Here is a 15,189-nt window from a genome sequence, read left to right on the forward strand (position 1 = left end):
CGCCCACATTCGGCCCCTACCTACTCTCTCGTGTGTCTTGCTCATAGGCTTGCTGGCTTCCAAGCACGTGCTCCTTTTTTTGCCCCTTAGCTCTGCAGTGCACATCGCCAGAAGTAAAAATGCGGAAGTATGTTTCCTGCAGACTCCATCGTGCAACCAGCACATATTTTCTGCAGCTCCATTATACTCTTTGGGGGGCAGCCGAACTATGATGGCTTCGTGGTGAAAGGGTACTAATGAAAGTCAGGGACTCTGTCTGTCATTTCAAGATCCTCTTTACTATTTGTTGAGCTACAAAGCAACACGCAGCATACATCTCGAAATGCCGAAAATAGATTTCAAGAAATCTTCTTACCTTCGCTTCTTTTTTTTATTAGCCCAAGAGATCCTTACTTTTTTCTCACTCATCAAACTACATACAAGACTGCTCTTAAAATCCCTAGGTTGCTCTATCTCACCTTCTTCTTTTCTGCTCAGGTTTCTCAGAAAAGTAACATTGGCCTACATTTATTATGCGTTCGTGTGAGCGACACAAAGATCTGCAATAGGCACAACTAGGATCATCTTTCATACGCAAAACGATTTTGGCGTCAAAAAGTGACACAAAATGGTTCAATAGCCTAAACCCAGGGTCGGTCCTAGAATATGTGGGGCCCGGGCAGAATAGGAACATGTGAGGCCCTTAAGCAGAGACGGAGTGGGATTGGATCGGGCTGGCTAAGTAAAGTTTAAAAAAAATATATATATAATTAAAATTAAAACAACCCCGCGACCCCCACACCCACGACTCATGCTGGCCGCGACTGGGTTTTGTCAATGGTTGTTAGCTGTATAAGATAAATGTGTAACAACAATACATTATTTTCCTTTCACCTTGTTATTTTGACCAATAAGTAGCTCCTTCTCACACATTTGTATAGGATCACAACTGGAATGCAGGACCATTGCTCTTTGTGCTCTGCAAAGAGGCCATATTTTGAATGATCATGTAATCTGAAAACCTTTTTGACCTACAGACAGGTGCAGTGTGAAAGTTGTACTGCCTGCATCCTCAACTCCAAAGTGCTCAAATGTGGCCTGTTATAAACACCTGGAGGCGACTCAGTTCAAAGGGTATATCATCCAAGAGTAATATGCTGTGAAATGAAATACAAAACACACATGCTGGAAATAGCTAGCACACTTGGGGAATGCAAGATTAAGTAAAGCATGTGAAATATAAACAGGAACAAAACCACTGCCATCAGGACCACTGTTTCAGTTTCAGTTTCAAGTTTATTGTATGATTAATTAAAATTGTTACAAATATCCAAAACAATTAAATATCTTTACATCCACAGTTAAAACCAAACTACATTAAATACTATATCCTGTTAATTACAGTGTGGGGACTCTACCAACGCATAAAATACTAAAAATACAATAGTTAAAATTTAGTCCAACATCTATGTCACCTAACCAATTAAATTCTAAATAAATCTAATTTTCAGTCCGTTTATTGCAAAACTTATTCCAATTAAAACAGTGTCCTGTTGGTCAGACCTCTCTGATCTTCTCCTGATCAGCTTGGAGTAATAGTTTTTTTACTACTGCCAGGTATTTTACTCCTCTGCAGGCCAGGATTATGGAGGAACCGTCCATCCAGCGTATAACGACTTGCCTACACGTGCGGATTTTAAGTTCATCAAAAATAGCTCTTAAGTAGTATCTCCTCCAAGCCGTAACTGCTGAACAAACACAAAAAAGATGGATTAGGGATTCCTTTTGATAGCCACACAGGCGACACTGAGGTACTTGTTTGGGTTGTTTCCAGGACGGCTGTAGGTCTTTCGAATCGTGCAAGCCCAGCCTGTAGTTTATATAAGACTTTTTTAGCTGCCAGCTAAAGTGAGGTGTTAGGTATGCTTGCGGTTTCAATAATTTATAAGAAGAGATGATCGTCCACCCGGGCCTGCGTTTAGAAGTTATAATTTTGTCCTCCAGAAAGGATTTATTTTTTGCTGCGTCGTTAATCACTTTACTAAAAGTTGCTTTGTCTAGGCTTTTTCCCAGTCTGCTTGTATTTCTAGGTCAGCCAAACAAGTTCTCAGATAGCTTCCCCATAAGCTTGATAATTCTTGGCCCATCTGGAGCTTGATTTCTTCCCAACATAGGCTATTCATTGAGTCTGGTTCTGCGTAACGGAATTTGTGGCAAAGCTTTATAAACCCGCTCATGCTCCAAAATTTTTGATTTTGGAGGCCGAATTCAAGCCGGACTTGGGATGGAGAGGCTGACTTTGGCAAATTAAAAACGGCTTTGTAGATCCTTGTCTGGAGATCATTGAGTAACTCCGCCTCCTTGCCACACCAAGTGACTAAGCCATATGACAGAGTAGGCATACTTTGTGCTGACATCACTTTTAAAAGGTGGTAATAATTTGGGCAGTCCAATTTAGTTTTTAGTTGTCGGTAAGCAAAGATGAATGATTGGGCTTTTGCTTTAGTGACAAGTTTGTGCTCCTTGTGGATTGTACCCTGCCCTATTGTAATACCGAGGTATTTATATGACCCTTGCTCTTCAACCTTCGTCCCTTTTACTGTCCATTTGAACTTAATTTTGTGTGGATCCACCAGACGGACAACCTTTGTTTTTCCTTTGTTAAGTTCCAGATTTTTCTGGTACAGATAGGTTGCTAAATTATTTATCGCTCTTTGTAGGCCGATAGGAGTTTGGCTTAACAATACAATATCATCCGCATACTGTAAAACGGAGACCCGCTTATTGGCCATTATCGGCGGGTGGCAATCAGCTGCTTGCATGTATTTACTAAGATCTGAGAGGAACAAATTAAATAGGCTTGGTGCTAACACACAGCCTTGTTTTAATCCTTGCTGCGTGTCGATGCTCGCTGTCATACTGCATCCTTCGCCCAATTTTACTGTCGCTCAGGTGTCACTATGTAGGGCAATTATTGCATTTAATAATTGATTCGGTAGGCCCCTTGCCTTTAGCTTTTTCCAGAGTCTCCTTCTCTTCACTCGATCAAAGGCAGATTTTATATCAATAAAACATGCATACAGACGCGTTCTCCTTTTTTGTGCCTTTTCAGTTAGGATTGCCAGGATTGCCAAGTTTGTTATTGTACCCATCCCTTGTCTAAATTCTGTTTGAAAATTTGGAATTATGTTATTGTCATCCGTCCACTCTTGCAACTGAACAAGGAGGCAAGAGGCGTAGAGCTTGGCCTCAACATCGATTAGAGATATGAGCCTATAATTCCTTGGATTACGACGATCGCCTTGTTTAAATATAGGATGGATTATGGTCCCTTTCCATGAATCGGGGACATCGCTATGTGTAAAAATATGGTTGAAGAGCGGAGTTAAGTTGTTCGACCAATAATCTGGGTCATTCTTAAAAAATGCGATGGGTAGGTAATTCGGACCTGCCGCTCCTTCTGTTTTAAGCCTTTGTATTATACCTCGTAGTAGTTTTGTGGTGGTCAGGGTATTTTGATCATTGCCATCTATCACTTGTAGTGGATTTTGCAGAACCAATTTATCCTGCTTAGGTTTTATTTTCCTTTCTTCCACTACCAAAGAAGGCCCTTGAGACCCTTCAATGGACCCTAGTGCCGTACTGCTGTACATGTCCCGCACATGTTCGACCAACGCTTCCGCTCCAATTCCAGGTTCTTGTTGGAGTCTTGCTCCTTTATTCAGGCTATTTATAATGCCCCAAAAGTCCCTGCTATTTGGCAATTTACTTGCGCTCAATAGATTTATCCAAATTGATTCCTTATAAACCATTTTTGCGTGCCTCAATGACTTCTTGTAGTAATTCCTTAGTACTTTCAATTTACTTTTGTTTGGTTTTTTGCCCAGTCTTGTCGCCTGGGTTTGAATTCGTACCTCTCTTGAGATCCTTCTCTTTTGATCTCTTAGATCGTTACTAAACCAGGGTTCCCTCCTCGAGTTAAACCTTCTTTGGCTGCCAGGTGGTGCTGGAAATTTACTGGTAATTTCCTGGACCAGATATTCCCAGTGTTTTACACGTTTTTCGTCTGGTTGTATCCCCAGTTTGCTCACAAGCGCCCTTACTGTCTCCTGTATAACTTTCAGGTTTCCCCCTTGCCATTTTAGTTTCCACAAGATAAACCTTTCGGATGGTTGTATAAGGGTGTTGATTTTTTCGGCCCGTATGATGGAATTGGACACTGCCATCAGGACCACTGGAATTATGTGGCAGGAGAGGGATAAATTATGTGGCAGGGTGAGTAAATTATGTGTCAGGAAAAGGCAAATTATGTGCCATAATCTAGCACAGTTTGAAATAGTATTACTTCATTTTTTTGCCATTTTTTGGTCTCGCCTACGCAGCGCACAAGTGCTACTTAGGAGGGGACCTTTTGGAATCGATCACCACTTTTTCCTAAACGTGTGCACGTTTTGCATTGCTTTGTATTGCACCAAGTGCATGTTTGGTGTGTCCTTTGCAGGAGCAAGCATTGGCGCCATCTGTTTGTAATTATTTTGCCTGCCGCTACTCGCTCCCGCAAGGTAAACAGCCGCCCCTCTCTCCTTACCCGTTAAAGGCCTTGCATGGGGCTGCCTTTAGCTCTGCACATCCATTAAGGAGGTTTATGAGTGTTCCTTGCTAGATCTCTGCTGCCCTCATCAGGCAGCCTGCTGGAACTGCTTAGTGTCTATTCCACGTTGTACTCTGGATGGCTAGGGAACAAAGGGGCATTTTCTTCTTACGTGCTTCGTGTTTCGGCATCGGTTCCACAGCTGTGTGGGCAGCCCTGTGTGTACCAACACAGCAATGGGTACCCCAGGTCTCAGCTCAGAAGAAGGGTACTGCCAGAGGAGGTATACACCCCATATGGAAAGTGTTTTAAAAGTTTTTATAAAGAGAAATTACTGCCCTCGAGATGTTTTAGGTTCTCCCTGTTGCGACAAATAAGTGACCTGCGATACACAGAAATTAAGTGATTTGCCTAGGATCACACAACGTGGTCGAGTTGTGAGGCAGAGATAAGAACTCAAGCCCAATTTGTTTGCACAATTCTATGACAGTTTTGCAAAATATTCTTTCCGAAGGAAATGTGGTTTGCTGATATCTCGTATGACTTATTTTAATTGACTGCAGCTCCCTTAAAGAAGTCTCACTGGATCCTGGCAGGAAACTGGGTCGAACAGAAAATGTCTCACGGCCAGGAATTTCTGAACGGAGCAGTTTCCCGCTGATAACTCCTGAACAATAGGTGAGGTGCGGAGATGCATAATTCGATATTTTGAACAAATTATGTGAATTTCGCATTACATACGATTTGGGAATATAGTATTTTTTTTTAGTGGAATTAAGACTTGCAATCAACCCTTTACAATCAAAGGACCCATCTCCTACTCCTAGCATATGTAGTTCGGTGGATTTAACAATTTACACAATTTGCACCCTATGCTTCACCACTCAGGTGAGACAAGGTGGCACCTTCCAAGTGCCAGGAGCCTTCTACTAAAATTCCCTTTCAGGATTCGGTATGGTAAACAGTTAACTTTACGTCACCATGGCTGGGGTACTGCACCCTTTGAAGGCACCCACACTCTCCCTTTCTCTCTCGTCCCACCAGATACTGTGCTTGTGGGAGACCCCAGGCCTTTCATTGACAATTAAAAGACAGCGTCAGCGGATTTAATAACCCCTTTAGGCTATGTTAATAGGTACTTGGTACAGCACAGCGACTCGCCCCAAGGGCCGGACTATCTCCATAGGAAGGACCATTCCCAAAGAAACGTATTCTTCACTTGTACCACCTGCTCCACCGTCTCTGTCTCTGGACATCTCGTGTATCCCTGTGCAGCCCTCCTCTCTGTCAGTCTCCCCCCCCATCGCCCTGTCTTCTTCTCTCCCTCCCTCAGACCTTCTCTTTAATCTCCCCTTTAATCTTTCAGTTATTCAGAACCTCTTTGTCTCCTCCTACTCCTTCTTTTCTGTCTGTGGACATCTCTTGTATCCCTCTGCCACCATCATCTCTTTATTTCTCATGTTATCCCGTCCCCCGCCACCGTTTCACTCTCTCCATCCCTCAGAACATCTCTTTAATCTCCCCCTTAACCTTTCAGTCACTCAATGTCTCTTTCTCTCTTCATCTCCTCCTTACTCTCCTAGACAATGTATTCTCTCCCAGCACCGTGTATCCTTATTTCAACCCAATCTCTCTCACACACCTGCCCCTCCCCAGACCATCCCTTTTTATGCCTCTCATTCTTTTTATTCTCTCTCTTAGATCCTCTCATGTGGCCTATCCCACATGCCTCTCTTAAGCCACCCCTCCTAACCCTCCCCGCCTGCCTCTCTTACACACCTCTCCTAACCCTCCCCGCCTGCCTCTCTTACACATCTCTCCTAATCCACCCCGCCTACCTCTCTTACACAATCTCTCTTAGCCACCTGCGCCTGCTTTTCTTATGCACCTCTCCTAACCCTCCCCATCTGCCTCTCTTACACCATGTCTCCTAACCCTCCTCTGCCTGCCTCTTACACCATCTCTCCAGCCACCTCCACCTGCCTCTCTTACACACCTCTCCTAACCCTCCCCGCCTGCCTCTCTTACACATCTCTCCTAACCCTCCCCAGCCTACCACTCTAAAACATCTGTCCTAACCCTCCCCCACCTGCCTCTCTTACACCATGTCTCCTAACCCTCCTCTGCCTGCCTCTTACACCATCTCTCCAGCCACCTCCACCTGCCTCTCTTACACCCCTCTCCTAACCCTCCCCGCCTGCCTCTCTTACACATCTCTCCTAACCCTCCCCAGCCTACCACTCTAAAACATCTGTCCTAACCCTCCCCACCTGCCTCCCTTACACCATCTCTCCTAACCCTCCCTGCCTGCCTCTCTCACACCATCTCTCCTAGCCACCTCCGCCTGTCTCTCTTACACACCTTTCCTAACTCTCCCCGCCTGCCTCTTACACATCTCTCCTAACCCTCCCGCCTACCACTCTAAAACATCTGTCCTAACCATCCCCGCCTGCCTCTCTTACACCATCTCTCCTAACACTCCTCCGCCTGCCTCTCTTACATGTCTCTCCTAACCCTCCCTGCCTGCCTCTCTTCCATCTCTCCGAACCCTCCCCGCTGGCCTCTCTTACACCATCTCTCCTAGCCACCTCCGCCTGCCTCTCTTACACATCTCTCCTAACCCTCTCCCACCAACCTCTCTTAGTCCATCTCTCCTAACCCCCCTGCCTGCCGCTCTTAGACCATCTCTCCTAACCCTCCCCACCTGCCTCTCTTACACATCTCTCCTAACCCTTCACCACCTGCCTCTCTTACACCATCTTTCCTAGCTACCTCCGCCTGCCTCTCATACACATTTCTCCAAACCCTCCCGCCTGCCTCTCTTACACATTTCTCCTAACCCTCCCGCCTGCCTTTCTTACACATCTCTCCTAATACTCCTCACTTGACTCTCTGTCTTCATATCTTGTATCGCTCTCCCTCCTTACATTTGTTTTATCGGACATGCACTTTCACACCCTTTCTCTCTTTAGGCCTTTTCATGTATCCCTTTTCCACTTTCCTCTCCTCCCATCTCTTTCATCCCTTTCCTCTCTCACTTTCTCCTAGGTCATCTTATGTTTCCCTCCCAACTTATTCTCTTTCCTACCACCTCTTGCATCCCTTTCCTACGTCCTGCCTTATATTTCTCTCTCCTAGGCCACCTCATGCACTTTACTTCATCTTCGACCGTCTCTTTCAGCCCTCTCCAAAACCTCTCATTTTTCGTTTGTCTCATGGACCATCTGGTGTTTCTTTCTCCTCCCTCCCTCTCCGACCATCTATTGTTTGTATGATAGAGGCACACATGGCTAAACCACGCGTGCCTCTACCACGCAACCAACGTGTCTTAACCACGTTTTTTCGTGGTAAAGGGGTATGCGTGGCTAGGCTAGTGGCCCCCTCCCCCGCCCTAAGCTACAAACTCCCTACCTGCCTGCCCTGAAGTCCTAATACCAGACCCCCTCCCAACCCCCATGCTGTCCCTAACTCTTAACAAACACTACGTACCCCGACCCCCTCCACCCCCTTGCGGTGTCCCTAAACCTAGCCCAAACCTTTCCTCTGCCCTCAGGCTTAAAACCCAAACCCCTATTTTAAACAAGCATTGGCGTAGCCAATAGGTCTCACCTCTGGGACCTAATAAATGTTGCCATGCAACAGTTGATGTTGTTGCACCAAGGATATTGTGCTGGATAACTAAACACTTATAAGGTCCCAAAGGCGAGACCTATTGGCTATGCCAATGCTTGTTAAACTTGCTATCACTGTTTGGGCACTGGTTGCACCCCATAAGTACCAATTTAACGCCCACATTTAGCAGTTGGAAACAGAGAGTTGACTATTCCAGCTTTTCAAAGGGCCTTCCCACATGCAAGACGTGTTGCTACATCTTGTTGTTAAAATCTGTAGATTATGCAGCAGATGATGGATTATGTGGCAGATGCGTCAAATGCATAATTCTGCAGAAGTCGCCGCTGCCGCACAATCGCATAATTCCAGTAGCCTGGCCAAACATGAAGCATCAGACTGGGAAATAAATTAGGTCCAGTACCAAAATAAAAGGTACCCCCATTAGTGAGTTGGTTAGCTAGAAAAGTGTCCCATGTTTGCAAAATAGGGCAGTTTTAAACTTGTAAAGATATGCTGTGTAAGTTTTTTGTAAGGTATGGAAGACTGCACTGATTTAAGTTTGGTGCAGGCAATGTTTGCTTTAATATCATAAAAATCAATAGTAAAAACCAGCTCACTTGACCATAAAGCAGGTCAACAACTAGCCAAACAAGCATTTACAATGCAACGGTTTCGCCTTTGGAGAAGTTAGAGCTATTGGCATTGTAAATGACAAAATTTGTATGTATGTGTTGGTTTTGAAAACAGATAAATAAATGGCATTGTCATTTATATTGCCAATAGCTTAATCTCTCGCAAATGTGAGAACTATTGTACCCTACAGACGAGCTCAGCAGACAGCAATTACTACCACCCACACACACACCCAGAGCCAGCCACACACACCCAGAGCCAGCCACACACACAACCAGAGCAGTCACATACACACACACACTGGAGCAGTCACACACACACACACACACTGGCGCAGTCACACACACACACACACACACACACACACACACTGGAGCAGTCACACACACACACACACTGGAGCAGTCACACACACACACACACACACACTGGAGCAGTCACACACACACTGGAGCAGTCACACACACACTGGAGCAGTCACACACACACACACACTGGAGCAGTCACACACACACACACACACTCTGGAGCAGTCACATACACACACACACACCCAGGAGCAGTCACACACACACACACACACTCTGGAGCAGTCACATACACACACACTCTGGAGCAGTCACACACACACCCACCCAGGAGCAGTCACACACACTCTGGAGCAGTCGCATGCACGCACACACTGGAGCAGTCCCACACGCACACACACACTGGAGCAGTCACACACACACACACACTGGAGCAGTCACACACACACACACTCTGGAGCAGTCACATGCACGCACACACTGGAGCACCTTGGTTGGATGAATTGTTGATGAAAGAGGTGCTGTATAGTAAAAGAGAAGAGTGGCGACCTAACTGCACCTGATTGGGATGTGGCACAGGCAGAAGAGCGCCAATAAACATTCCAGTTCCATGCCTGAAATTCCTTGGTAGAAGCTGATCGGAAGCACGGAGCCGTAGTGGGCTGCTGAATATTGCAAATACCTCAAGGAGGGCAGTAGAGGGGAGGTTTTTGTGGTGGACTCAAGTGAACTAGCTGTCAATTGATGGTTAATTGCTGCGTGGTTTTGGACAAGTTGGGAAGTTGAGGCACTGCTGCTACAAGACCCTGAATTAAATGAGTGCCCGAAAACATCCCTTTCTGTTTGTTCATTATATATATATATATATATATATATATATATATATATATATATATATATATATATATTCACTGAAAAAACCATAGGTTATAGACCATATATAGTTAGGAATTAGCATTTAAAAAACCTTATTTTACTCACACAAAACCATTGAAATTCCATATATAGTTAGTTGCACTAACTATATATCGCGCACCCGTAATCCACTGCTGATGATGTCACATATTACATCATTCATGACATGGTCAGTGACATCACTGATGACATCACTGATGACATCTCAAATGACATCACTGATGACAACATCCAGTGATTATGTGTTTCTGTAAAGTTTAAATATGTTTTACATATTGAAGAATGAGTGGATGTATAAGTGTCTGAATGAAGGTTTTAGTAGGTGCGTGATTGACTGTATGAGTGAGTGATTAAATGCGTCTTACTAAATGCACGGGTTAGTGACTAAACTGTCTGAAAGTGTGCATCAGCATGTCTGTTGTTGTGCAAGCTGCTGCATGTGTTGATCAGTAGCTATATAAGTAGCTATATGGGTTATTGATTGGTTGCACAAGTATTTGTATGGGAGACTGAGTGTGTGTATGACTGGCTGGGAGGTGTGTGACTCTGTGCAGATCAATGTGTACTTGTATCAGTGATTCTATAAGAGAGTAAGTATGTGTTAGTATATGTTTTAAAATGTAAGGTACTCTATGTTTAACTGTGTAGATTAGAAAATGGAACTGTGATTGATTCTTTACAGGACTGACTAGGTGTGTGAGTAACTCCATGGATGAGTGGCAGAGTGTGAGTGTCTGTATAGGTGTATGAGTGCATATGATAGTGTTGTAAAGATGAGTGATTGTATGTATGAATGATTGTATGGGTGAATGAGTGAATGTGTGTGTAGACGTAGGAATCAGTGAGTGGGTATGTAGTAACTAGTATTGGTGTGTCAATGGTTTCAAAAATTATACTCTGTATTTAACACTGGGTGTAACAGAGGTTATATTAAAGTGTGAGGAGATGCATTGTATTGTCACATTAATGATATCATCATTGATGTGACCATTGATGTCAAATGAGATATCATCAGTGAGGTCATTTGAGATGTCATCAGTGATGTCATCAGTGATGTCACTGACCATGTCATGAATGATGTAATATGTGACATCATCAGCAGTGGATTACGGGTGCGCGATATATAGTTAGTGCAACTAACTATATATGGAATTTCAATGGTTTTGTGTGAGTAAAATAAGGTTTTTTAAATGCTAATTCCTAACTATATATGGTCTATAACCTATGGTTTTTTCAGTGAATTTTCAAGGTTTTGTAAATGCTAATTCCTAACTATATATGGTCTATAACCTATGGTTTTTTCTGTGAATTTCATTGGTTTTTTAACAGCTAATATCTGTAGCTGTAAAATGTATTCTTCTTTAAATCCAAAAATATATTTTATATGTTTATGAATAATTTTTTTTTTTAAATATTTTTTTTTCTTCGTTCCCGCTTCGCGAATCGGGAAGCTTCCCGTTAGCTGACCTTGATGCCGCGAAATAGACCGCGAGCCGGTAAACGTTTCTTTACCGCAACTGCCGCGTTAGAAAACAACATCGTGACGCCTCCCGTCCGCATGACGTTTCGCGTTGTCGCGTGATACGTCATATGACGTGCTACGTTAGCGAACTCGTACGCTTACCGAGTCGCAAAGCACAGGTTTCTGGAAGCAAACCGGGAGGCCCTGCAAAGCGCGTAACGTAAACACAGCAGGTCATGTGACTTGGTAATAACACTTTTCATTGGTTCATTTCACTTTCGGTTTCCTAATGATGTAAGACTAGGTCATATGATCTAAAATGAACACTTTTCATTGGTTGAGAACTATTTTTTTTCCCAAATGGTGAAAATCCCTCCTTCTTTCCTCACTCTGACTTTCATCATTGTGAGAGAAAGACCCTTTGTTACCAGTGAGCAATGGCTTCTTTACTAGCTTCAGCTGGTGCTTCCCCACCACCTCCACCACATCCAAGGAAGAGTGGACCACCTGCTAAAGTTATAATTCAGCAAGAAGAGGAAGAAGAGGAACAGGACGACCTAGATAATCTCCCTATTATGGCCAGAAGATCTGTTGTACCGGAAGTAACGGGACCAGAGGGCAGGGAGATGGTGCCAAATATACAAACGAGATTTCGTGAAGTAAAACAAGTCTGCGTACATTGCAGTGGAATCATTTGCTACGCAGAAAGTAGCATCACTCTGATCAACAGAGCTATTAACAATCATGCTCATGTTTGTCCGAAACTCCCCAAACAATAAATTCTTTTTTTTGTGTTCTTTCTCCTGTTGAGCCCTTTACAATGAATCGTTTTCGTTGCCCCCTCCGAAAAAAAAACAAAAAAAATATAAAACTGTTCAGAAAAATTCAAAAAAAGTAAAAAAATGTTCAGAAAAATAATAAAAAAAATATAAAACAACAAAAACAATTTAAAAAAAAGTTCTTTTCAGAACTACCTCCCCGTTATAAAAAAATTGGTACAATATTTGCAACTGTGCCAACCTCTATTTCTCTTAGTTCGCTTCCCAGTTCGCTCCCCGGTACGCGAACCGGAAGCGAACCAAAAATTTTTTTTTATAAAAAAGAACAGTAAGTATAAGGGAAGGAAACAGACAGTTATGTTAAAAGAAAGACAGCTATAGGGGAGTAAACTAGAGATACTATTACCCGTAATCCACTGCTGATGATGTCACATATTACATCATTCATGACATGCTCAGTGACATCATCAGCAGAGGATTGCGGGTAACAGTATCCCTAGTTTATTCCCTATAGCTGTGTTTCTTTTAACATAACTGTCTGTTTCCTTCCCTTATACTTACTGTTCTTTTAAAAATTTTTTTTTTAGATCTGTCAGAAACAGTGAAAGTAATGAAATATAAAAGACTACGTAGAATATGAGCACTGTATGCAACAACTTTGACACTGACAGAAGCCTCACCTTCTCCATGCCTCCTACACAGTTCTACATGTACATCATAAATGCAAACAGAACAGAATTAATTATACATGTTAAATGGTTTATTTTTGCTGTTCTCAGAATGTATCAAATTTCACTAAAACAGTGACTTGAAGGTATTCATCATATAACAGCGGGGAAAAAAAAACACAATCAAAATGATTGTGTTTAAAAAACCCATACATTACAAATCAGAATTCAGAACTCCTTAAAGTTAACTTACTTTCCATGACGGCCAAGGATGTCCTATGAACAGCTTACACTCTGTTGTGCTGTTATTACTTTCAACCCGCCACTTTCTGAAAGAAAACCTCCATCGTTTTCAAAAACATGTTACATACAATAAATGACTTCTCGCTCTCTACCACACGATTCCACAAGGCCAAATCGTGTCAGAGCCATGTATAACTCTTGGATTTCTTGTAAGCCAATCCCGTCTTTTCGCATTTCCGCAACTTTCAGAATTAAAATGTTGAAGATCATTTACACAATCCTGGACTAGTAATATCTTCCCCTTCTTGCTCAATCATGTTCTACATTTCCTATCACACTGATACTGCTTACTATGAAGCAGACTTACACTACCTTTATGACTAGTACAATTATTTAATTCTCTACATCACTTTTAATCACAAAGCAATGTAAAACAGTAAACAGCATTGCAGACTTACATTCCCTCTACTCCATGTTTTGATTCACTGCTTCAATTAGCTTATAAAAAGAAATAGTTTTTCTGAACTCATTCAAAGTGCACGTATTTCTCAATAACGTCCAGTGTTATGGTAAAAAGTTATGTCTCTGTACTACACTTATCCTCAAGGCCAAATAGTGTAGGAGCCATGAGAACTTCTTGAAATTCCTCAGAGCACATCCCGAGATTCTTTCCCTAAAATTTTGGTTTTAAAAACACCAGGTAAGAGTTTTTAAGGTCATATGGCAATTTGTTTTGGAAAATTAAAACAGAATCATTGCAGAATGACCAGCCATTTCTACACTTTAAATAAGCTGTATAATGTCCTGATGTTATTGAAGGACCATCATGATATATAATTGCTACAGTTACAAAAGTCCTTCCTGATATTGACAACTGTGAAGCCACAACATTTTTAATTAAAGTTGTCAATTTTGTTCCATCAGGCCTACATCGTTGGAACATTAAAATGACATACTGGCCATATGTTCGTATAAATAAAGTGGACATCATTTCAGATTTACATTGGCTACACTCCATGTTGTGATCAGCTGCTTTTACTAGCTTATTAAAAGAGACTGATTTACTGTCTGGCAAAGTTAAATATATAAATCTTTCTGAGTCTACACTAGTAGTAGCTGATACCCTACAGTTCTCGCAGTCATGCTGCCATTGATAAGAAAGCCCAAACAGGTGATCTACATCTACACCTTCATCATGCAATACATCAAGCATATACATTAAAAACTCCTGACAATCTTGCTGACTATTTTGAGAGAATTGTGTTTGGCCTGAACATCTGTCTAACAGATTTCGAATTTCAGACACACTTTCTATGTTTGTTCTATCAGTGCTACATTTCTCTAACACAGAATTTAACAAACTGCAAAATCTTTGATCCGAATTGACCACAATCTGTTCTTTTAAAGTTTCTAGAGAAAAGACAACATTAACCACTACATTAGCATAGCAGTTGACACCAGAACTGTTTTCAAATTGAAAACCAACAACATCTTCAACAGAATCCTTTTTGTTTCTGCTTATAATTTCAGGTTCATCAACTTTTCGTCTTTTTGCTACAACCTCCCCAGTATTGGTCACATTTCTTCGTTTCCGGCCTACCACACGTTTCTCAAACAAAGGATACTGAGGCAAATGTGGCGCATACTCTCTTCTCAACCTATTGTATTCCTTAACACAATCTAGATCCGCACAAATGTTTGTGACATCACACTCAATCAAGTACAATCCCGATAAAGTCCTAACTCGTGACAATGCCACATATGCCATACCCTCCTTGAACACAGAACTGCCAATATTCACCAATGCACAGTCTACACTTAAACCTTGCGATTTATGGATTGTCACCGCATATGCCAAGCAAACAGGAAACTGCTTACGACGAACATATAAGTCTTTTACAAGCAAAAATCTAGCAGAACAACGAGCAATTAGCTGTACTTCCTCAATGCCATCAAATTTAATTTTTAAAAATTCAATTCCATCTCTATTTCTGTATTT

General features: G+C 42.3%; 1 long non-coding RNA gene across 1 annotated transcript in view; it reads left to right on the forward strand.

Annotated features, from left to right (window-relative positions):
* Positions 1 to 15,189, forward strand: part of LOC144753334 (uncharacterized) — a 439,488-nt gene that overhangs the window by 752 nt on the left and 423,547 nt on the right. The window contains exon 2 of the long non-coding RNA XR_013594300.1: positions 5,134 to 5,248. This is a non-coding gene — a long non-coding RNA (uncharacterized LOC144753334). The remainder of the gene's footprint in view (positions 1 to 5,133; positions 5,249 to 15,189) is intronic.

Source organism: Lissotriton helveticus, chromosome 5_1, assembly GCF_964261635.1.
Source record: "Lissotriton helveticus chromosome 5_1, aLisHel1.1, whole genome shotgun sequence".
Lineage (NCBI taxonomy): Eukaryota > Metazoa > Chordata > Amphibia > Caudata > Salamandridae > Lissotriton > Lissotriton helveticus.